Source organism: Dendropsophus ebraccatus, chromosome 3 (assembly GCF_027789765.1).
Source record: "Dendropsophus ebraccatus isolate aDenEbr1 chromosome 3, aDenEbr1.pat, whole genome shotgun sequence".
NCBI lineage: Eukaryota > Metazoa > Chordata > Amphibia > Anura > Hylidae > Dendropsophus > Dendropsophus ebraccatus.
Window position 1 is genome coordinate 87,510,099 of NC_091456.1, and position 24,290 is coordinate 87,534,388.

The following is a 24,290-nucleotide window of genomic DNA, read 5'->3' on the forward strand; positions in this document are numbered from 1 at the left end:
TATTTGGATGACTTCTTTCTGTGACCAATTTTCCTTCCATTATATAGCCTTAGAAAACTCCCCTTCTGTAAGCAGACCAGTCCCTTCTTTAACCAAAGACCACTCTTCAGGGAAATCCACGCAAAAATACTATACATTGCAATTGTGTTCTGAATCATCTGAATACAGATTTACACTACACTGCTGTCAGGACTGTGTACTGGTGTTCCTCGGTTTGAGCTGTGCGGCCGAGAAGGCGCTGAGTTGGTGCATTCCAGAATCCTGTCTGAACACAGGTTTATTTTAGGTTTGTTCAGCCCCACCCGTCTTGCTTGCTGTGCCTTGGCAGCTTGAGGGTTAACGTGCTGCTGTGCAGGTGAGCTGTGTGGAGGATCAGGGGCCAGTCCAATCAGCTGCTGGACTCAGTTCCTGATCCTGTATAAATAGAAGGTAAGCCCAGCATTCTGAGCTGGCTATTAGTTGTTACTAGTCCCAGCTCCCCTGCTCCTTTCCCAGCGTTCCCTGTCCTAATACCCTTGCTTTTGCTCTGCCCGTGTTCTGACCTCTTGCTTGACATTTGACTATCCGCTCTCTTTCTGATTTTGTACTGCGTTGTCCGTTTGGTTTTTGACTCTGTTAGCTGACTATCCTCCATTGTGTTTTTTTTGTCTGTCTACGTTTGTGTGTTCACCTACTCAGTGTAGGGACTGACTCCGTGGTTGTCCGCGACCGTTTAGGGTCGTCCGTGGCAAGTAGGTAGGGTCATTGGTTGGGGCAAGTTCAGGGCTCACTGTCTTGTCCGTGTCCGTGTTTTTTTTTGCAGTCACCTTTCATCATGGACGCCATGAAGGCTCTGGTTAACCAGATGCAAGGTCTGAACACGCTGGTTCAGAACCTTGCTGAGCGCGTCCAAGAGCAAGAGACTGCACCGCGACAGGTAACGATGACCACCCCTCTACGTCTAGAACCTCCTGTGCAGCTCCCTGAAAAGTTTAAGGGAGACAGGAGGAGTTTCCGAACATTTAGAGAGGGGTGCAAGTTGTATTTTCGTTTGCGCCCCCGCTCCTCTGGAGGCGAGGACCAAAGGGTGGGCATTATTATGTCCCTCTTGCAGGGTCCTCCTCAGGAGTGGGCTTTTTCATTGTCCACTGGATCCATGGAGTTGACCTCCGTGAATCAATTTTTTGCTGCCCTAGGGCTATTATATGATGACCCAGACCAGGCAGCAGTAGCAGAGTATCAGCTTACTTCTCTGAGACAGGGTAAGAGACCTGTAGAAGAATATTGTGCTGAGTTCCGGCAGTGGTGTGTACCATCCGGCTGGAACGATCCAGCTCTGCGTTGCCAGTTCCGGATGGGGTTGTCGGATCAGCTTAAAGATCTATTGGTAGTGTACCTTACCCTGGATACTTAAGAGGGGGCTATGACATTAGCCATACGGGTGGACAGGCGACTCAGAGACAGACGCAGAGAGAAAGACACCCCTGAATCTTCTAAAACCCTTTCCTCTTCAGTTTCTACTCCTAAGTTAAGTCCTTCTGTTCCCCGATTGCAAGATGAACCCATGCAACTCGGGGTTGCGGATGCCAAGATTAGACAGGCCTACCGCCTACAACATAATCTCTGCTTGTACTGTGGACAGGCCGGACACCGGGTGAGGGAATGTACCTCCAGAAGCACCTCCGGAAAAACTCCAGCGCCTGAGTGACGATCAAGGGGGTCACTCAGGTGCCCAGGTACCTCTTGAAAAGAAAAACAAATGAATGTTGCCTATTTCTTTGTTTTTGGGGGACAAATCTGTTTCTGGTTACGCTCATGTGGATTCGGGGGCCTCGGCCAACTTCATTAACTCTGCATTCTGGTCAGCTCTGGGAATATGCCCGCTTCAGCTTAGATGTCGTTGACTATTACTGGTGCTGATTTTACACCTCTGGCCCAGGGTAAAGTCAGGTACATTACTCCTTCTATGGAGGTGCAGGTTGGGTCAGTACACAAGGAGATTCTTGATTTTCTGGTCATGGATAACTTGTCTTCTGACATAATTTTGGGTTTGCCCTGGTTGGAACAACATAATCCTGTGTTTGATTGGTCCACTAAGGAGTTGATTAAATGGGGTCCTAAGTGTTCTTCTCACTGTATTGCATTGAATGTCACAGACTGTTCTGCTATGGAGAGAGAGATTCCTGAGTTTTTAGCTGACTTTGCCGATGTGTTTGATGAGAAATCTGTGGAAGTTCTGCCACCGCACCGTCCGTACGATTGTGCTATTGATTTGATTCCAGGGTCCAAGTATCCTAAGGGGAGAATTTTTAATTTGTCCAGACCCGAGAGGGAGGCCATGCGAGAATACATCCAGGATAGTCTTCGCAAAGGTCATATTCGTCCCTCTTGCTCTCCATTAGGTGCTGGTTTCTTTTTTGTAGGGAAGAAAGATGGTGGACTTAGACCCTGCATAGATTACCGTGAACTTAATAAGATCACCATTAAGAACCAGCACCCCCTTCCTCTTATTCCGGATCTGTTTAATCAGATTGTGGGTGCTCAGTGGTTCTCCAAGATTGAACTTCGTGGGGCCTACAATCTGATTCGAATAAGTGAAGGGGATGAATGGAAAACTACCTTCAATACTCCTGAAGGGCATTTTGAATACCTAGTCATGCCCTTTGGGTTAAGTAACGGGCCGGCAGTTTTTCAGCACTTTGTAAATGATGTCTTTCGTAAATATCTTGGTCAGTACCTGGTAGTATACCTGGATGACATCTTAATTTTTTCACCAGATTTGTCCTCTCATGTTTGTCATGTCCGTAAGGTATTGGAGTTACTCCGACAGAATCACCTCTACGCTAAATTGTCCAAGTGCCAGTTCAGGATCCAGAAAGTCTCTTTTCTTGGTTATATTATCACCCCTAACTCTTTTTGTATGCACCCCTTTAAAGTGACCGCTATTGAGAAATGGGAACGCCCAACTAATCTCAAGGCCCTGCAACGGTTTTTGGGGTTTGCCAATTACTATAGAAAATTTATTAAGGGGTTCTCTGTCATTGCTAAACCATTAACTGATTTGACCAGAAAAGGGGCAGATCTGGTGAACTGGAGCCCACAGGCATTTGGACAGTTGAAGAGGTGTTTCTCTGAAGCTCCAATCCTTATTCAGCCTGATCCTGAGCAACCATTTATCATTGAGGTGGATGCTTCGGAGGTAGGGGTTGGAGCAGTTCTCTCACAGGGTCCTGTGACACTGACTAACTTAAGCCCTGTAGCCTACTTTTCAAGAAAATTCTCTAAAACAGAGTGTAATTAAGACATCGGCAACACAGAACTACTAGCCATTAAGTGGGCCTTTGATGAATGGAGACATTTTCTTGAAGGGGCTAAGCATAAGATTAAGGTTTTGACTGACCATAAGAACCTATTATACCTGGACAAGGCTAAACGCCTTACCCCCCGGCAAGCCAGGTGGGCATTTTTCTTTACCCGGTTTAATTTTGAGATTACCTTTCGTCCTGGTTCTAAAAATGTCCGAGTTAATGCCCTGTCTCGCAGCTTTGATGTCAGCAGTGCCCCCAGGGAAGAACCTAAGACTATTTTAACACCAGGAGTGGTCATTGCCACTCTCCAACCTGAACTTGCAGCTCAGGTGGTAAATTCACAGTCCCTAGCACCCAGGAATACTCCAGATGGGAAACTCTTTGTACCTCCTAATCTTAGACTCAGGGTTCTTGAAGAGACCCATTGTTCTGTATTAGCAGGTCACCCGGGCATTGCTGGCACAAAGTATTTGCTCTCACGTTGTTATTGGTGGCCTACTTGGGCCAGAGATGTTAAACTGTTTGTTGAGGCCTGTGAGGTCTGTGCCAGGTCCAAGGTCCCTCGCAGATTACCCGAAGGTCTTCTACATCCTCTACCTTTATCTGAGAGACCTTGGACCCACCTTTCAATGGACTTCATCACTGACTTGCCGCCGTCAAAAGGAAAAACTGTCATCTGGGTTGTTGTTGATAGATTCTCCAAAATGTGCCATCTCATTCCCCTTAAGAAACTCCCTAATGCACGTACTTAAGCATCTTTGTTTATCAATCATATTCTATGGCTACATGGGGTGCCAGAGAACATTGTGTCTGATAGAGGGGTGCAGTTTGTGTCTAAGTTCTGGAGGGAGTTCTGTGGTCGATTGGGCACTTCATTATCATTTTCATCTGCCTTTCACCCTCAGAGCAATGGGCAGACTGAAAGAGTGAACCAGTCATTGGAACAATTTCTCAGATGCTTTGGTTCTGGTGCCCAGGACAAATGGAGTATTTGTCCTTGGCGGAATTTGCCCTCAATAATAGGGAAAATCAATCTATCAAAATGTTTTCTGTAATTATGGTTTTCATCCAAGGTATTCATCTGCGCATGCTTCTGAATCTGTTAACCCGTCAGCTGAAAAGACCTATAGTAGACTGTGCACAGTCTGGGCTCAAGCTCTTGAGAGCTTGGTTAAAGCCCAAGAATCTTCTAAAAGACAAGCCAACAAAAGACGCATCTCTGGTCCAGAGTATTGTGTGGGTTACAAAGTGTGGCTTTCCACCAGAAACTTGAAGCTTAGGGTTCCGTCCGGAAAGCTAGCACCTAAATATATTGGTCCATATGCCATTACTGAAATCATTAACCCTGTTTCTTTCAGGTTACAACTGCCAAGAACCATGCGCATTCATAATGTGTTTCACAAATCTTTATTAAAGATGTATGTTACTCCGGTGTTGCCATCTACTCCCCCTGCCCCTCTGGTCGTTCAGGGGGATCTTGAGTTTGAAGTGGAAAAGATTCTGGACTCTCGCCGGGTGCAGAACTCTGTCCAGTACCTCATCCATTGGAAGGGGTTCGGCCCAGAAGAGCGAACTTGGGTGGCGAGCAAAGATATTCATGCTCCTCGTCTCATACGCCAGTTCCATGCTCGCAATCCCTCTAAGCCGAGTCCTTTGAAAGAGGGTCCGGAGTCCCCTCATAAGAGGGGGGGGGGGGTACTGTCAGGACTGTGTGCTGGTGTTCCTCTGTTTGAGCTGTGCGGCCGAGAAGGCGCTGAATTGCTGCATTACAGAATCCTGTCTGAACACAGGTTTATTTTGGGTTTGTTCAGCCCCGCCGTCTTGCTGTTTGTGCCTTGGCAGCTTGAGGGTTACCTGCTGCTGTGCAGGTGAGCTGTGTGGAGGATCAGGGGCTGGTTCAATCAGCTGCTGGACTGAGTTCCTGATCCTGTATAAATAGTAGATAAGCCCAGCATTCAGAGCTGGCTATTAGTTGTTACTAGTCCCAGCTCCCCTGCTCCTTTCCCAGCGTTGCCTGTGCTAATACCCTTGCTTTTGCTCTGCCCGTGTTCTGACCTCTTGCTTGACATTTGACTATCCGCTCTCTTTCTGATTTTGTACTGCGTTGTCCGTTTGGTTTTTGACTCTGTTAGCTGACTATTCTCCATTGTGTTTTTGTTTGTCTGTCTACGTTTGTGTGTTCACCTACTCAGTGTAGAGACCGACTCCGTGGTTGTCCGCAACCGTTTAGGGTCGTCCGTGGCAAGTAGGTAGGGTCATTGGTTGGGGAAAGTTCAGGGCTCACTGTCTTGTCTGGGTCTCCCCAGCCTAACAACTGCATTACCAAACTGGAGGAGACATGCAAGGGACTTCATGAGAGAGATGTGGTCAGTGTAGTTGTATAGTCAGAATACAGCAAGAGAAGGAGCATTTTCAGCACAAGGGACCATTGGATAGGCAGAAGAGGAAGGCTGTCAGAGAAGGGGAAGGCTGAGCTCATTACTTGGGACCGGGTTGCCTAGATGGTGAACAGCAGGTGGGCTCTGGTGTTTTATCTGGGGCACCTACCCATCTCCGAACCCACTGGCACTGGGCTTTGTGAGGGTAGCACAAGCGTGGGTGAAGCAGGTGCAGGTATAGCAAAGAAAAATGAGCATAGAGTCCAGCACTTACACAAGGAATGACTTTACTTAAAGGGGAACTCCAGGTAGAGGTTAAAAAAAAAATTAACCTTCTGCAGAAGCAAATAGCATTACTTACCTGTCTATCCCAGTTTTGAAACTACCAAAAATCCATTTGTTTTGGGGGTTTTCCTGTACTTCCTGGTTGAACAGTCGTGCACAGTACTACAGGTTTCAGAATGCATTGCTTTCCCACAGCTGTTCATCACAGTCCCCCACCCTGCCCATTTGCCGCCCAAATCTGTTGCAGAACATCTAGGCTGTGTTCACACATTGCAGTTTCATTGTGTTACTAAATTATTTGCAGTACTTTATCATTTCATTGTGGTCCCACCCACACAGCATGCTGTATTCTCTACCTGTAACACCACACAGCACACTGTATTCTCTACCTGTAACACCACACAGCACTGTATTCTCTGCCTGTAACACCACACAGCACGCTGTATTCTCTACCTGTAACACCACACAGCATACTGTATTCTATACCTGTAACACCACACAACACACTGTATTCTCCACCTGTAACACCACACAGTACGCTGTATTCTCTATCTGTAACACCACACAGCACACTGTGTTGTCTACCTGTAACACCACACACCACACTGTATTCTCTACCTGTAACACCACACTGTATTCTCTACCTGTAACACCACACAGCACGCTGTATTCTCTACCTGTAACACCACACAGCTCACTGTATTCTCTACCTGTAACACCACACAGCATGCTGTATTCTCTACCTGTAACACCACACAGCTCACTGTATTCTCTACCTGTAACACCACACAGCATGCTGTATTCTCCACCTGTAACACCACACAGTACGCTGTATTCTCTATCTGTAACACCACACAGCACACTGTGTTGTCTACCTGTAACACCACACACCACACTGTATTCTCTACCTGTAACACCACACTGTATTCTCTACCTGTAACACCACACAGCACGCTGTATTCTCTACCTGTAACACCACACAGCTCACTGTATTCTCTACCTGTAACACCACACAGCATGCTGTATTCTCTACCTGTAACACCACACAGCACGCTGTATTCTCTACCTGTAACACCACACTGTATTCTCTACTTGTAACACCACACAGCACACTGTATTCTCTACCTGTAACACCACACAGCACGCTGTATTCTCTACCTGTAACACCACACAGCACACTGTATTCTCTACCTGTAACACCACACAGCACACTGTATCTCTACCTGTAACACCACAATCCTTGTTCTCACAGTTAGAAGAAGTGAACTGAATAGAAGACCGCTATCAGGTTTGGTAGCATGAGTGCCAGGCTTGAACTATTGGACAAAGATAACCCCTCAAGATTACCCAAGAAGGCTGAGCAGATATCAGAGGAATACTTCAAGCAACTCTGTACTCACAATCTGACCCCCCAAACCACTTGTACCTTCGGATAGCTGCGTTTAATCCAAGATCTGTCCTGAGGTCCATTCGCCAGATGATGCAGTTATTGTCCCAAAACCACTTTTAAACTTGCAGCCCCGTGCCCAACGGGAGTATCTGTGACCTAACCTGCACCACCCCTCCGTCCTTCCTCCCCACCCTCTTTATCATTAGGAATATGCCACTGGAACATTTTCTCCATGCTGAACATTGCACAGGTGGCCTAACAATCCAGCCCATGTGTCGGGCTGACACAGGTGGGCAGTAGGAGGCAATCTACCTGGAGCATTCCTAATGATGAGGAGGATGAGGAGGGTGGGGAGGAGGGACAGAGAGGTTGTGCCAGCCTCATGCACACAAAATCTAAGCCACGCCCGTTGGGCACTGGGCTGCCAGTTTAAAAGTTGTTTTTTAGGACAACAACTGCATCACCTGCCAAACGGACCGCAGGACAGATCTTGGATTAAAAGCAGCTATCTGTTGGTAAAAGCGGTTTTGGGGAGGGGGTCAGATTGTGGGTACAGAGTCGCTTTCTCACACTGGTTTCCCAGTGTACTTTATGAAAAAATACAGCCTGCCATTGCAAAGTACAATTAGTGGCGCAAAAAATAAGTGGGGGTTTCTAGTTGAAAAAATGCAAGTGCTGTGGCCTTTTAAGCACAAGGAGGAAAAAACAAAACCGCAAAAATTGAAATTGGCCCGGTCCTCTAAGGGTTAATCATATTACGGGTTGCCACATATCCCCTTCTCCTGAATGCTTGCCCAAAGCCATTCCATTTTACATGAAAACGCTGCTCCGACCCTTGATTGCTGCAGCCAGACTGATACTGGCAGCGAATTGGAAATTAGACACTACCCCGTCTATACAAGTCTGGATTGCCAAGATTGATCAGATATATAGACTACAGGAACTGGCTGTTAGGACTCTGGTTGTGCGTTCAGCTCTGCGCCAATAGCAGGCAGTATGCAGCTCATGTTTTTGCTATACTCTGCTCTGCTATTCCTTGTTGTAGCAGTGGCAAGTATTCTCTCCCTGGCTGATCAGCATAAGGTGTTGTGTGTTTGCTAATAGTTGATTGACAGCTGACACACCAGTTGGCTGTCGGTATCTGGGCAGGACCTGGAGCTTCAGCCCCAATCACGCCTGGTGCTGGGACTACAGGTTCCATAAGTCCTTCCCCTGTTTCTCATCCTTTGCCTGCGATAGAGCATAGTTATTTAGTGTTTCTTGAAATAGCTATTCACTCTGACTCTGTTTTGTGTTTCCACTTCGATCAGCTTAGGGAACGCCCCCCAGTTGTCAGCAGCCATTTAGGGCTGTCGAGGCAAGTAGGCAGGGACAGCTGTGGCGGGTGGCAGTTCTAGGGCTGCACCTGTCTGTTGTCATCCCAGACCCCTCTACCTGACACTGGCGTATTGGGAGCATAGATCTCATGTGAAATTCCCCAAAATCTGGGCCCCATGGGCTAAACATAGAAAATTCATTGGTATTGTGGTAACCACCCCCGAATTCTTCTCCGAGTCCCTCTTCTTTATGACCCTCCATCAGTCCTATCCTGGGCCTGGATTAGGAGAGTGCTTCCAAGTTCTTAGACTACCTTAGCCCCTTGGCGCAAAATGACGTTTGGGAAACGTCATGTAAAGCAGGTAGTTCCTGCAACATGACGTTTCCCAAATGTCATGCTTTCCCTGCCTCCCCCCCCCCGCTGTCCCTAGGTGAGATCGGGCAGTGGGAGGAGGCAGTATCACACCGCATCCTCCCGCTGCCTCTGCCCGGAGGGGAGCCGCGCAGTTAACCCCATAGACACCGCGGTCAAAGCGACCGCAGCGTCTATGGGGAGATTTGTGGTTTGGGAGGCTATCAGGCGGCGGGAGGGGGCTGTGGCATGTTGCCTCCTCCCGCCGCCACTACTGATGCTCCCCCTGGCCGTTCCGTGCCCCCCCCTGGTACTGGCGGTTCGCCGCTATTTCCGTTATAGCGGCGATCCGCTAGTACCGGCCATTACCGGCGCCGCCGCTGCATTTCATCTCCCCCCACCGTGAATCCACGGTGGGGGGAGATGAAATAAGTGTAAATAAGACCCCAGATCAGCCCCCCCCCTCCTATTACCTCCCCGGGCGGCCATCACATCCAAGATGGCCGCCCCCATCGCTGCGAACAAACGATGTTTGTTCGCAGCGAAGGAAATAAAAAAATTAATGAAACACCTATGCTCTCCGGCACCGGAGGTAGCGGAGAGCATGGGGCAGTGATCGGGGACCCCCCTGCGGGGTCCCGGAGCAGGCGATCGGCGGTATATACTATATACCGCTGATCGCCTGTTCCCAGTGCCGCCGGCACTTTTTATCCCCTGTCACAATAAATCATTGGTGACAGGGGATAAAAAGTGTCAGTAAGTCGCCCCCCAAGTCGCCCCCCAGTCACCCTCGTCCCCCAGTCACCCCCCCCTTCCCCACATACATTACCTGATCCAGGGAGGTCCGTCCTCCTCGACGTCCTGACTGCTTCTGATGTGCGCATGCGCGTCAGAAGCAGTTAGCTCTGAAAATTGAAAGTGACAGAGACCAATTTGGTCTCTGTCACTAAACTATGATTACTGTGATAGAAAATATTACAGTAATCATAGTAATACAGTGAAAATAAATGTGTAAAAAGCACAAGTGAAAAAGTGTAAATGTGAAAAACATACAAATAAAATAAAACACACTTTTTATTATAGTAATAATTGCGGTTTACTCCCAGATTACCCGTAACCACCACAGGATGCCCGTATCCGCCCTAGTTTGCCCGTAACCGCCGCAGGTTGCCTGTAAACACGCCAGATTACATGTAACCACCGCACGTTGCCCATAACCACCACACCTTGACCGTAACCACCCCAAATTGCCAGTGACCCCCTCCAGATTGCCCCTGACCACCGCACGCTGCCTCTGACCACCTCACGTTGCCCCTGACCACCATACGCTGCCTCTAACGACCCCACGTTGCCACTGACCACCGCGTGCTGCCCCTGAACACCGCACACTGCCCCTGACCACCGCACGTTGCCTCTAACCACCCCACGTTGCCACTGACCACCGCACATTGCCTCTAACCACCGCACGTTGCCACTGACCACTGCACGTTGCCTCTAACCAGCGCACGCTGCCTCTAACCAGCGCACGTTGCCTCTGACCACCGCACGTTGCCTCTGACCACCGCACGTTGCCTCTGACCACCGCACGTTGCCCCTGACCACCGCACGTTGCCACTGACCACCGCACTTTGCCTCTAACCACTGCACGTTGCCCGTAACCACCCCAAATTGCCAGTGACCCTCTCCAGATTGTCTGTAACCACCCCAAATTACATGTACCCATCCCAGATTACCTATAAGCACTTCAGTTTATCCGTTACCACCCCACGTTGCCCGTTACCACCCCTCGTTGCCCGTAACCACCGCAGGTTGCCCGTAACCGCCACAGGTTGCCCGTAACCACCTCCAGATTACCTGTAACCACCTCCAGACTGTCCGTAACCACCCCACATTACCTGTAATCTCATTTTTTATTGTATTTTAGCAACTGCGCCATTCTAATAACTATTACTAGCTGCGGTTTTGCTCCAGCAAATTGGCGCTCCTTCCATTCTGAGCCCTGCTGTGTGCCCATACAGTGGTTTATGCCCACATATGGGGTACCGTTCTACTCAGGAGAACCTGCGTTACAGATTTTGGGGTACATTTTCTCTCCCATTCCTCGTGAAATTGAGAAATTTTTAACTAAAACAACATATTATTGGAAAAATTCGAGTTTTTCATTTTTACTGTCTTATTTTGAATACTTTCCTCTAATACCTGTGGGGTCAAACCGCTCACCGCACCCCAAGATAAATTCTTTGAGGGGTGCACTTTCCTAAATGGGGTGACTTATTGGGAGATTTTACTCCGCTGCCACTACAGGGGCACTGCAAATGCACCTGGCGCTCAGAAACTTCTTCAGAAAAATCTGCACTGAAAATGCTAATTGGCGCTCCTTCCCTTCTGAGCCCGGCTGGGTGCCCATACAGTGGTTTATGCCCACATATGGGGTACCGTTCTACTCAGGAGAACCTGCGTTACAGATTTTGGCATGCAGCTTCTTCCCTGTTCCTAGTCAAATTGAGAAATTTCAAACTAAACGAACATATTATTGGAAAAATTTGAGTTTTTAAATTTTACTGTCTTATTTTGAATACTTTCCTCTAATACCTGTGGGGTCAAAATGGTCATTGCACCCCAAGATGAATTCTTTGAGGGGTGTACTTTCCAAAATGGGGGGACTTTTGGGGGGTTTCTCTTCTGCTGGCACTACAGGGGCTCTGCAAACGCACCTGGCGCTCAGAAACTTCTTCAGCAAAATCTGCACTGAAAATGCTAATTGGCGCTCCCTTCCTTCTGAGCCCCGCTGTGTGCCCATACAGGGGTTTATGCCCACATATGGGGTACCGTTCTACTCAGGAGAATCTGCGTTACAAATTTTGGGGTGCGGATTCTCTCATGTTCCTCCATGAAATTGAGAAATTTTAAACTAAACGAACATATTATTGGAAAAATTCAAGTTTTTCATTTTTACTGTCTAATTTTAAATACTTTCCTCTAATACATGTGGGGTCAAAATGGTCACCACACCCCAAGATGAATTCTTTGAGGGGTGTACTTTCCAAAATGGGGTGACTTTTGGGGGGTTCTCTTCTGCGGACACTACAGGGGCATTGCAAACTCACCTGGCGCTCAGAAACTTCTCCAGCAAAATCTGCATTAAAAAAGCTAATTGGCGCTCCTTCCCTTCTGAGCCCTGCTGTGTGCCCATACAGTGGTTTATGCCCACATATGGGGTACCGTTGTATTCAGGAGAACCTGCGTTACAAATTTTGTGGTACTTTTTTTTTCTCTTGTTCCTCGTGAAATTGAGAGATTTCAAACTAAACGAACATATTATTGGAAAAATTCGGGTTTTTCATTTTTACTGTCTTCTTTTGAATACTTTCCTCTAATACCTGTGGGGTCAAAATGCTCATCCTACCCAAAGATGAATTCTTTGAGGGGTGTACTTTCCAAAATGGGGTGACTTTTGGGGGGATTCTATTCTGCTGACACTACAGGGGCACTGCAAACGCACCTGACGCTCAGAAACTTCTTCAGCAAAATCTGCATTAAAAAAGCCAATTGTCGGTCCCTTCCTTCTGAGCCCCGCTGTGTGCCCATGCAGTGGTTTACGCCCACATATGGGGTACCGTTGTATTCAGGAGAACCTGCGTTACAAATTTTGGCATACTTTTTTTCTCATGTTCCTTTTGAAAATGAGAAACTTTAATCTAAACATATATATTATTGGAAAATTTTAATTTTCGATTTTTTTACGGCCTAATTATGAATACTTTCCTCCAGCCCCTGTAGGGTTAAAATGCTCATTATACCCCTAGATTAATTCTTTAAGGTGTCTAGTTTCCAAAATGGGGTCACTTATGAGGGTTTCCAGTATACAAGCCTTCTAAATCCATTTAAACAAAGAACTGGTCCCTAAAAAAAATCCGTTTTGGAAATGTCATGAAAATTTGATAATTTGCTGATACATTTCTATGCCCCATAACACCCTAAAAAAGTAAAATATGTTTACCAAATTATGCCAGACTAAAGAAGACATATTGGTTATGTGATTTAGTAACTAATTTATGTGCTATGACTTCCTTTTTTAAAAGCAGAGAATTTCAAAAGTTCATAAAATGCAAATTTTTCATGATATTTTGATGTTTTTCACAAAAAACACACAAAGTAGTGACTAAATTTTGCCACTAATATAAAGTGCCATATGTGATGAAAAAACAATCTCAGAATCGCTAGCATACGTTAAAGCATCACTGAGCTATAAGCGCATAAAGTGTGACAGGTCAGATTTTGAAAAATGAGCCTGGTCATTAAGGCCCAAATAGGTTTTAGAGGCAATGGGTTTAAAGTGTCACTGTCATTAAAAATTTTTTGGCAGAAATCAATAGTCCAGGCGATTTTAAGAAACTTTGTAATTGGGTTTATTAGCCAAATCTGCCATTATCTGTATGTAAAAAGCCTTTTCCCAGGTCCCCCCCTCCTCTCCTTTCTGTCATCCACTCCTCAGAAAATCACCACAGTTTTTTTCATCAGTTGGATCTGTCTGGTCTATGAAGAGGGGAGGGGGAAGAAGTGAGATTAGCGGGCAGCTGAGAGGGAGAACAAAGGATTGCTCAGCAGGGGAGCTATTCAGAGCCCTAATTGGTCAGAGAGGTCCTGGTGCCTGTGAAACAAGAGAGCCCAGGATGTGACTGTAAATTAACTCTTTGTTGTCCTGTTTTGCTGCTTTTACTTTCTCTCTCCATAGAAAAACCATAAAGACAGGGGGGAGAGCTTCAAACTGCTTTTTCATTATAAAAATTCATTTTTCGGCTAATAAAACCGATTACAAAGTTTCTTAAAATCGCCTGAACTATTGATTTCTGCATTAAAAATTTTAACGACAGTGACACTTTAACCTCTTAACCCCTAGACGACCCAGGGTGTATAGTTACGCCATGGAAGTCTGTCCCCAGACGACCTAGGGCGTAACTGTACGCCCTGGGTGTTTCTCCCGCTATGAAGCGTGCTCCGGAGCGGAGCGCGCTTCACAGCAGGTGGGGACCTCACCGGCAATGACACATTGCAGCGATCGCGCTGCCGCGTGTCATCAACTCCTTAAACGCGACCGCGGCGTTTAAGTGTAAGTGACAGGGGGAGTCCCCTGTCACTTACCGATTGGGACCCCCGCAGTGTGACTGCGGGGGTCCCGATCGGTAAAACGGGCCGCCGGAGGTCTCTCACCTGCCTCAGTGCGGTCCGATCGGCGATCTGCTACACTGAGCCTGCACAGGCAGGCTCAATGAGCAGATCACCGATAACACTGATCAATGCTATGCCTATGGCATAGCATTCATCAGTGTAGAAATCAAACTAATCTATGTAAAAGTCCCCCAAAGGGACTTCAAATGTGTAAAAAAAAAAAAGTTAAAAACACTAACACACTACCCCAAAACCCCTCCCCCAATAAAAGTTGAAATCCCCTTTCCCATTATATAAATAAAACATATAAAAATAAATAAACAAATAAACATATAATATACCGTAGCGTGCGTAATTGTCCGATCTATTAAAATATAACAAGCGTCATTGCGAACGGTAAACGGCGTACACGAAAAGAGGGAAAAAAGTGTGCGGATTACCGATTTTATGTTACATTATATATATAAAAAAATTAATAAAAAGTGATTAAAACGTCCGATCTTCACAAATATGGTATTAATAAAAACTAGAGATCATGGCGGAAAAAATGACACCCCATACAGCCCCGTAGGTGAAAAAATAAAACCGTTATAAGCGTCACAATAGTCCCATTTTATTTATAATTAATTGCCAAAAAAAAGGATTTCATTTTAAAAAAATATATAACATTAGAGAATCTGTGTACCCTGCATATGGTTGTGTTCGGGCTGACCTATAGAATAATAGTATCATGTCACTGTTACCATATAGTGCATTACGTAGACACAGGAACCCCCCAAACGTTACCATATTGCATTCTTTTTTGCGATTTCACCAATTTATATCTTCATAAATAATATATTTGGAATTCCATCATACATGTTATGGTAAAATGAATGACGCCATTACACAGTACAACTATTCCTGTAACAAATAAGCCCTTACATGGCCCTGTAGATAGAAAACTGAGAGTGCTAGAGCTCTTAGAAGGGGAGGAGGGAAAAACGGAAACACTAAGATCAAAATTTGCGCGGTCCACTGGGTCATTTTGGGCCTGGTCCTCAAAGGGTTAAGGACCCATGACGTACCGGTATGTCATGGATCACTGTCACTTAAGGACCCATGACGTACCGGTACGCCGGCCCTTTAAACGGGCGCAGCGTTAAATCGTGCGGCGCTCCGGTAAAGATGGCTGCTGATTCTATCAGCAGCCATCTTCATGTGTCACGTAGGGGGCAATTTCCCTGCCCCCCGTGACGACGATCGCTGTGATTGGCAGATGACTTGTCATCTGCCAATCACAGTGATTTGCTGTATTTCCGAGACCGGACCCCGGCACAGAGCTGTGATTGGTGCTGTCCGAGACAGCACCAACCACAGCAGTGCCTGGGCATGATCTGCCCTTAGATCCGGCCCCCCAATCGCCCGTGATCGGCCGGCTGCCGCCAGCCGGCCAATCACGGGCGATCCACACTACTACCCCCATCATCACCTTCTCTGCTTGCTAAGAATGTGCAGCAGAGAAGGTGATGATAGGGGTGGTAAGTCCTGTGCCTGGCGCCCGCTGCGGTCCTGGAGTTTGCCGGGCGCCGGGTGCCTCCTCCCCCCGTGCTGCCTCCTTCTCCCTGTTACCGGAGGAGGAGGCAGCTCGGGGGGAGGAGGCACCCGGCACACTCCAGAATCGCACCGGGTGCTTCCTCCTCCCCCCGTGCTGCATGCCTCCCCCAATCCACCTCCGCAACCCCCCCCAGGATACCTCCTCCTCCAGCGTTCCTCTGCCAGCCCCCCCTGTCCTGCCAGCACCCCCCCTGTCCTGCCAGAACCCCCCCCTCTGTCCTGCAAGCCCCCTTCTGTCCTGCCAGCACCCCCCTTCTGTCCTGCCAGCACCCCCCCTCTGTCCTGCCAGCACCCCCCCTCTGTCCTGCCAGCCCACCTCCGTACTGCCACCCCCCTCCGTACTGCCAGCCCCCGCTCAGTCCTGCCAGCCCCGCCTCAGTCCTGCCAGCCCCCCCCAATTCCTGCCACCCCCCTCCGTCCTGCCACCCCCCTCCACCCTTCCAGCCCCCCCTCAGTCCTGCCAGCCCCTCTCAGTCCTGCCAGCCCCCCTCAGTCCTTCCAGCCAGGCCGGACTGTCAGCCCCTCTCTCCTCCCACCCTCTTTTCTTACCCTCTCCCCTCCGTCCTGCCACCCTCCCCTCTTACCCTCTCTCCCCTGCCACCCTCTCCTCTTACCCTCTCTCCTCCGTCCTGCTGCCCCTCTTACCCTCTCCGCTGCCACCCTCCCCTCTTACCCTCTCTCCCCTGCCACCCTCTCCTCCTACCCTCTCTGCTCTCCCCTCCGTCCTGCCACCCCTCTCCCCTCCCCTGCCACCCTCTCCTCTTACCCTCTCCGCTGCCACCCTCCCCTCTTACCCGCTCTCCCCTGCCGCCCCTCTCCTCTTACCCTGTCCCCTCTGTCCTGCCGCCCCTCTACTCTTACCCTCTCCCCTCTGTCCTGCCGCCCCTCTCCTCTTACCCTGTCCCCTCTGTCCTGCCGCCCCTCTACTCTTACCCTCTCCCCTCTGTCCTGCCGCCCCTCCCCTGCCAACCTCTCCTCCTACCCTCTCCCCTCCCCTGCCACCCTCTCCTCTTACCCTCTTACCTTCTCCGCTGCCACCCTCCCCTCTTACCCTCTCTCCCCTGCCGCCCCTCTCCTCTTACCCTCTCCCCTCTGTCCTGCCGCCCCTCTACTCTTACCCTCTCCCCTCTGTCCTGCCGCCCCTCCCCTGCCACCCTCTCCTCCTACCCTCTCCCCTCCCCTGCCACCCTCCCCTCTTACCCTCTCTGCTGCCACCCTCCCCTCTTACCCTCTCTCCCCTGCCACCCTCTCCTCTTACCCTCTCTGCTCTCCCCTCCGTCCTGCCGCCCCTCTCCCCTCCCCTGCCACCCTCTCCTCTTACCCTCTTACCCTCTCCACTGCCACCCTCCCCTCTTAAAAAACACACAAATAAAATGTAAAAACAGTACATAAAACACTAACACTTACACGTGTAAAAGCATAACACTTACACACCCCTCTAAAGATGCCTTCACACACACCGGATCCGCAGGGGATTTCACGCTGCAGATTCGCAGCGAAATCCGCTGCGGATCCAGCGCCAGTGCATCACTATGAGAATCCCGCTGCGTGTATGTAAGTTAACCCCCCGATGGCCGGAGCATCATACATCACCTCCTCCCCACTATGGTTTGCTTCGGGGGGTTCTCAGCAGGACATCCTGCTCAGCCAATCAGTGGCTGCGGCGGGGCAGCTCACTGATTGGCTGTGCGGGATGAGCAGACGCCGGGAGCCCTGAAGCAAGCTGGATCGGGGAGGAGGCAAAGTATGCTCCGGCCAGCGGACGTTAACTTACATATAGGCAGAGGGATGTCAATCATAGGGATGCACTGACGCTGGATCCGCAGTGTGCGTATCCGGTGTGTGCGAAGGCATCCTAAAGATAAAAAACTAAATGGCCCACAGGTTGTTCTCGGCTGAAGAGGCATTCGCCTGGATTGCCTCCGATACTGAGACAACCAGTGAGGGAGAAGAGGAAGATCCCTCGTTCCCTCTTCCTTCCTCTTCTTCCTCATCGTCATCACCATTCAGTGATGACAAGCCCCCAAGGCGCTGCCCCAGGACTAGGCCCCAGGAAGCCCCACAAGCCCCCTCGAGTGACCCCACCCCATACGAACCACAGATCCCTGAGTTCGTTGGGGTCACTTGTGGGGGGTTTCCTCTGTTTTGGCAGCACGGGGGCTCTGTGAGCCCTTCATCCTCCATTCTGGCCAAATCCAGCTTCCAAAATCCAAATTGCGCTCCTTCCCTTTGGAGGCTTTCCGTGTGCCGGCTTTGCACTTTGTGTCCCCATGTGGGGTACTCTTGTAATTAGGAGAAGTTGCGCTACGTGATTAGGCATTTATTTTTTTCTTTTAACCCCTTGTGAACATGAAAAATTCAAAGTTACACCAACGTTTTAGTGTAAAAAATTAAATTTTTCATTTTCACATCACATTGTTCCACATTTTTGCCTGTCACCAGTGGGGTCCATATGCTCACTATACCCCTTGTTACATTCCTTGAGGGGTTAAGTTTCCATAATGGGGTCACTTGTGGGGGGTTTCCAATGTTTTGACAGCACGGGCACTCTGCGAACCCGACATGGCCTTCGTCCTCCATTCCAGCCTCTAAATGGCGCTCTGTCCCTTTGGTGGCATGCCCTGTGCCCATATGGTACATTATATCCAAATGTGGGGTATTTTCGTACTCAGGGGAATTTACCCTACACGTTTTGTGTTTATTTTCTCTTTTAACCCCTTGTGGAAATGAAAAAATCAAGGCTAGACCAACATTTAGTGTAAAAAAAAAAAAATTTTTCACACTAAATCATTGATCTAGTCTTTATTTTTTCATTTTCACAAGGGGTTAAAAGATAAAAAAACAGGAAATGTGTAGAACAATGTTCCCTGAGTACGGAAATACCCCACATGTGGACATAAAGCGCCATGCGGGTGCAGGGTAAGCCTCCGAAGGGAAGCAGCGCCATTTGGCTAGAATGGATGGTGAATGCCATGTCGCATTTACAAAGGCCCTGTGTTGCCAAGACATTGAAAAACCCCCAGAAGTGACCCCATTGTGGAAACTACACCCCTCAAGGAATCTAATAAGGGGTACAGTGAGCATATGGACCCCTCAATGACTGGCACATTTGTGCTGTGAAAATGAAAAAACAAAATTTTTCACTTTCACGTCACATTGTTCCACATTTGTGCCCGTCACCAGTGGGGTCCATATGCTCACTGCACCCCTTATTAGATTCCTTAAGGGGTGTAGTTTCCAGAATGGGGTCACTTGTGGGGGTTTACCACTGTCCTGTCAGCATAGGGTCTTTGTAAATGCGACATTGCCCTTGAAATCTATTCCAGCCAAATCCAGCCTCCAAAAGCCAAATGGCGCTCCTTTCCTTTGGAGGCCCGTCTTGCGGCCGCATGGCGCTTTATGTGCACATGTGGGGTATTTCCGTACTTGGGACAAACTGCTCTACACGTTTTGTGGTTATTTTCTCTTTTAAACCCTTGTGAAAATGAAAAATTCACGGCTAGGCCAATGTTTAAGTGTAAAAAATAAAATTTTTACACAACATCATTGATCTAGTTTTGACGTTTTTCATTTGCACAAGGGGTTAAAAGAGAAGAAACAAAACAAAACATGTAGAGAAATTTCCCCCGAGTACGGAAATACCCCACATGTGGACTTAAGGCGCTATGCGCCTGCAAGACGGGCCTCTGAAGGGAAGGAGCGCCATTTAGCTTTTTGGGGCTGGATTTGGGTAGAATGGATTTCGAGGGCCATGTTGCATTTAAAAACTCCCTGTGCTGCCAAGGCAGTAAAAGCCCTCACAAGTGGCCCCATTATGGAAACTACAACCCTCATGGAATGTAACAAGGGGTGTTTTGAGCATATGGACCCCACTGGTGACGGGCACAAATGTGGAACAATGTGGCGTGAAAATGAAATATTACATTTTTTACACTATAATGTTGGTCTAGCCTTGAATTTTTCATTTTCACAAGGGGTTAAAAGAGAAAAAAACACATATAATGTCTAGAGCAATTTCCCGTGAGTCCGTAAATACCCCACATGTGGACATAAAGCGCCATGTGAGCGCAGGGCAAGCCTCCGAAGGGAAGGAGCGCCATTTGGATTTTGGAGTCTGGATTTGGCCAGAATGGATGATGAACGCCATGTTGCATTTACAGAGTCCTCGTGCTGCCAAAACACTGGAACCCCCCCACAAGTGACCCCATTCTGGAAACTACACCCCTCAAGGAATCTAACAAGGGGAGCAGTGAGGATATGGACCCCTTGATGACTGCCACATTTGTGCCTTGAAAGTGAAAAAATTAAATTTTTCACTTTCATGTCACATTATTCCACATTTGTGCCCCTCACCAGTGGGGTCCATATGCTTACTGAACCCCTTGTTAGATTCCTTGAGGGGTTTAGTTTCCAGAATGGGGTCACTTGTGGGGGGTTTCCAGTGTTTTGGCAGCACGAGGGCTCTGTAAATGCGACATGGCCCTTGAAATCCATTCCAGTGAAATTCAGCTTCCAAAGGCCAATTGGCGCTCCTTCCCTTTGGACGCTCGTCCTGCGCCCGCTTGGCACTTTATGTCCTTATGTGGGGTATTTCTGTACTCGGGAGAAACTGCGCTACATGTTTTGTGTTTTTTTTTTCCTTTTATCCCTTTGTGGAAATGAAAAATTGAAGGCTAGAACAACATTTCAGTATAAAGAAATAATTTTTATTTTTTCACGCCATATTGTTCGGAAAATCTATGAAGCACCTGTGGGGTCCAGATGCTCACCGCACCCCTTGTTACATTCCTTAAGGGGTGTAGTTTTCTAAATGGTGTCCCTTTAGGGGTGTTTTTTAGGTTTTGGCACCCCAGAGCCTCTGCCAACCTGAAGTGGTACAGTCAAAAATGACCAAATATAACTGAAGTGTTGAAATTCACTAGGCGCTCCTTTATATCTGAGGCTTGTGGTTGCGTCAAATAGCGCAATAGGGCCACATATGGGGTATTTCTATAAACTGTAGAAATCAATATTGGGGTGCATTTCTCTGCTAATTGGTTTACAATTATGAAAGATATTGGATTACAAGAAAATCTCTGCACAGAAAATTTAAATTTTAAAATTTCTTACACACTTAGCTTTTATTTCTGTGACTCCCCTAAAGGGTTAAACTTTCTGGATGTGCTTTTGCAGAGTTTGGGGGATGCAGTTTCTGAAATGGGGTGCTTTGTGGGGCTTTCTAACATACAGTCCCCATAAATACACTTTACCTGAACAGGTCCCTAAAAATATCTGATTTTGAAATTTTACAGAAAATTTGGAAATTTGCTGCTTATGTTTTACGCTTTCTATTGTCTAAAAAAATGAAATATAGTTTAATAAATGCCGCCAACATAAAGTAGACATATTGCTAATGCTATTTAATATATAATTTATGTGGCATAACCATTTTCTGTATAAGCAGAAAAGTTTTAAAGTTTGAAAAATGCATTTTTTCACAATTTTTCACGTTATTTTGGTTTTTTTCATAAAGATTCGACTTATTCGAAAGTATCGACTTTAATTTACAAGAAATGTGAAGTACAATATGTCACGAGAAAACAATCTCAGAATCAGCCGGATAGGTAAAAGCATCCCGAAGTTATTAATGAATAAAGTGACACTGGTCATATTCATAAAATTTGCTCCAGTCCTTAAGGCCATTTCAGGCCCGGTCCTTAAGGGGTTAACACTGTTCCCCTACTGAGCTAATGGCGCTATGGAGTAGCCAGAGTAGGCATATAACCCCCCTTATTTCCTGTTCATGTATTTGTTTTTTTCTGTTACTGTATAAGCTCTATGTGATAGAAAGTTTGCTGCTGCATTTACTTTGTCTCCACTGATTTCTAGTACTAGTACTGTGCACCTGTCTTCTCACTGTTGCTTATTGTGCATTATGCATTGTTTGACTTGTGAAAAAATGTTTTAAAGAAAAGAAGAGCTATGCTGGGGAGCAAGAATGAGAGAGGAAGCCATTCTGGGAGCCAGGAATAAGAGAGGTAACCATGCTAGGTGGTTCCATGCTGGAGATGGGAGGCCATGCTGTGGGGCAAGAATAAGAGGGGAAGTCACGTGTGGAACTTGGAATGATAAGGGAAGCTCTGTTGGGGAACAGAAATGAGATGAGGAACTATGCTGGGGAACAAAGGAGAAGGAAAGCCTTGTGTGACCAAGGAAGTGTGCAGCTTATGCAATGCAGTTATGTGGAGAAGAGCTATGTTAGGCACAAAGAATGGGAGAGGGAGCCGTGCTGGGAGCCAGGAATGAGAGGGGGAGCCATGCTGGGAGCCAGGAATGAGAGGGGGAGCCATGCTGGTAGCCAGGAATGAGAGGGGGAGCCATGCTGGGAGTCAGGAATGAGAGGGGGAGCCATGCTGGGAGCCAGGAATGAGAGGGGGAGCCATGCTGGGAGCCAGGAATGAGAGGGGGAGCCATGCTGGGGACCAGGAATGAGAGGGGCAACCATGCTGGGAGTCAGGAATGAGAGGGGGAGCCATGCTGGGAGCCAGGAATGAGAGGGGGAGCCATGCTGGGAGTCAGGAATGAGAGGGGGAGCCATGCTGGGAGCCAGGAATGAGAGGGGGAACTATGCTGGGAGTCAGGAATGAGAGGGGGAGCCATGCTGGGAGCCAGGAATGAGAGGGGGAGCCATGCTGGGATTCAGGAATGAGAGGGGGAGCCATGCTGGGAGTCAGGAATGAGAGGGGGAGCCATGCTGGGGACCAGGAATGAGAGGGGCAACCATGCTGGGAGTCAGGAATGAGAGGGGGAGCCATGCTGGGAGTCAGGAATGAGAGGGGGAGCCATGCTGGGAGTTAGGAATGAGAGGGGGAGCCATGCTGGGGACCAGGAATCAGAGGAAAGTCATGCTGGGGACAAAGAATGATTAAGGCACAATGCTGGGGACCACGAATGAGTAGGGCATCCTTGCTGGAAACTAGAAAAAAGTGAAGGGGGGGGGGGGGGTAAAAGATAAGCCATGCCAGGGACCAAGGATGTGATTGGAAGCCATGCTGGGGATCATGTTCCGGACTAGAAATGAGATGAGGGGACCCGTGGTTTGACACATGATAAAAAAAGATATATTTTTTGACATCTTCATTTGTGTTACCTGTGTTTTGTGCGATGCTTGCTGACTCCCTTAGTCACTTTAACCAGCATTCTATATACAGTACTATTTCTTTAATTATTGGGGCTCACCCTTCAGTCCCCACACTTCTCCTCAACAGCATTGTTAGGACATGTTCACAGGACTTTTAACTGTATGATGTCTGAAAAATCTCTCCCATTGAAGTCAACCACATTTTCATGCAGTTCCACTCTCTGTATGGCCCCGTTCACACTGAGCAAAACAGCGGAATTCCACAGCGTAGCTCTCCGCCTTGGAATCCCGCCGTGCTCAGTGTCCTGCTTTGAGTGAACAAGAGGGCGCGTGCTCCTCCGCTGCTGCCGCTCTCCACTCATAGAAGTGACGTGTCATTTCACATTCCTCTCATTCACTCAAGGAATTCAGCCATTCGTGCTCAGTGTGAACGGGCCTATATATGCATTTCCAAGCTCTGTACAGTTATATGTACAGTGATATGTTTGTATAAAAAATAAACATATGTAAAATAAGTTTCCGTATACCTCTAAATAGGTCAATTGGTCTCACAGTTACAAAATGACACTAGTATACAAGGAGCAAATATTATCACCATACAACAGTACCAGTTTACAAGGAACAAATAATATCATCATATCATGACCACATATTACTACCACATCTATATCATAAAAATGAAAGTCTGTCTGTCTGTCTGTCTGTCCCATATAGACTTCCAAACGGCTGAACAGTTTGACCCCAAATTTGGCACACAGATACATTGGGTGCCCGGGAAGGTTATTGCGAAGGTCCCGTCCCCTCCAGATGTACAGGAGAGGAGGGGGTATACAGGACCTCCACCAACTATATACTACAGGTATACAGGACCCCAAACTATACACTACAGGTATACAGGACCTCCACCAACTCTATACTACAGGTATACAGGACCCCAAACTATACACTACAGGTATACAGCACCTTCACCAACTCTATACTACAGGTATACAGGACCCCAAACTATACACTACAGGTTTACAGGAACCCAAAACTATACACTACAGGTATACAGGACCTCCACCAACTATATAATACAGGTATACAGCACCCCCACCAACTCTATACTACAGGTATACAGGACCCCAAATCTATACACTACAGGTATACAGGACCCCAAAACTATACACTACAGGTATACAGGACCTCCACCAACTCTATACTACAGTTATACAGGACCCTCAGACTATGCACTACAGATACAGGACCCCCGAACTATATACTACAGGTATACAAGACCTCCACCAATTATACACTACAGGTATCCAGGACCCTCAAACTATAAACTACAGGTATACAAGACCTCCACCAACTATACATTACAGGTATACAGCACCAACTATATACTACAGGTATA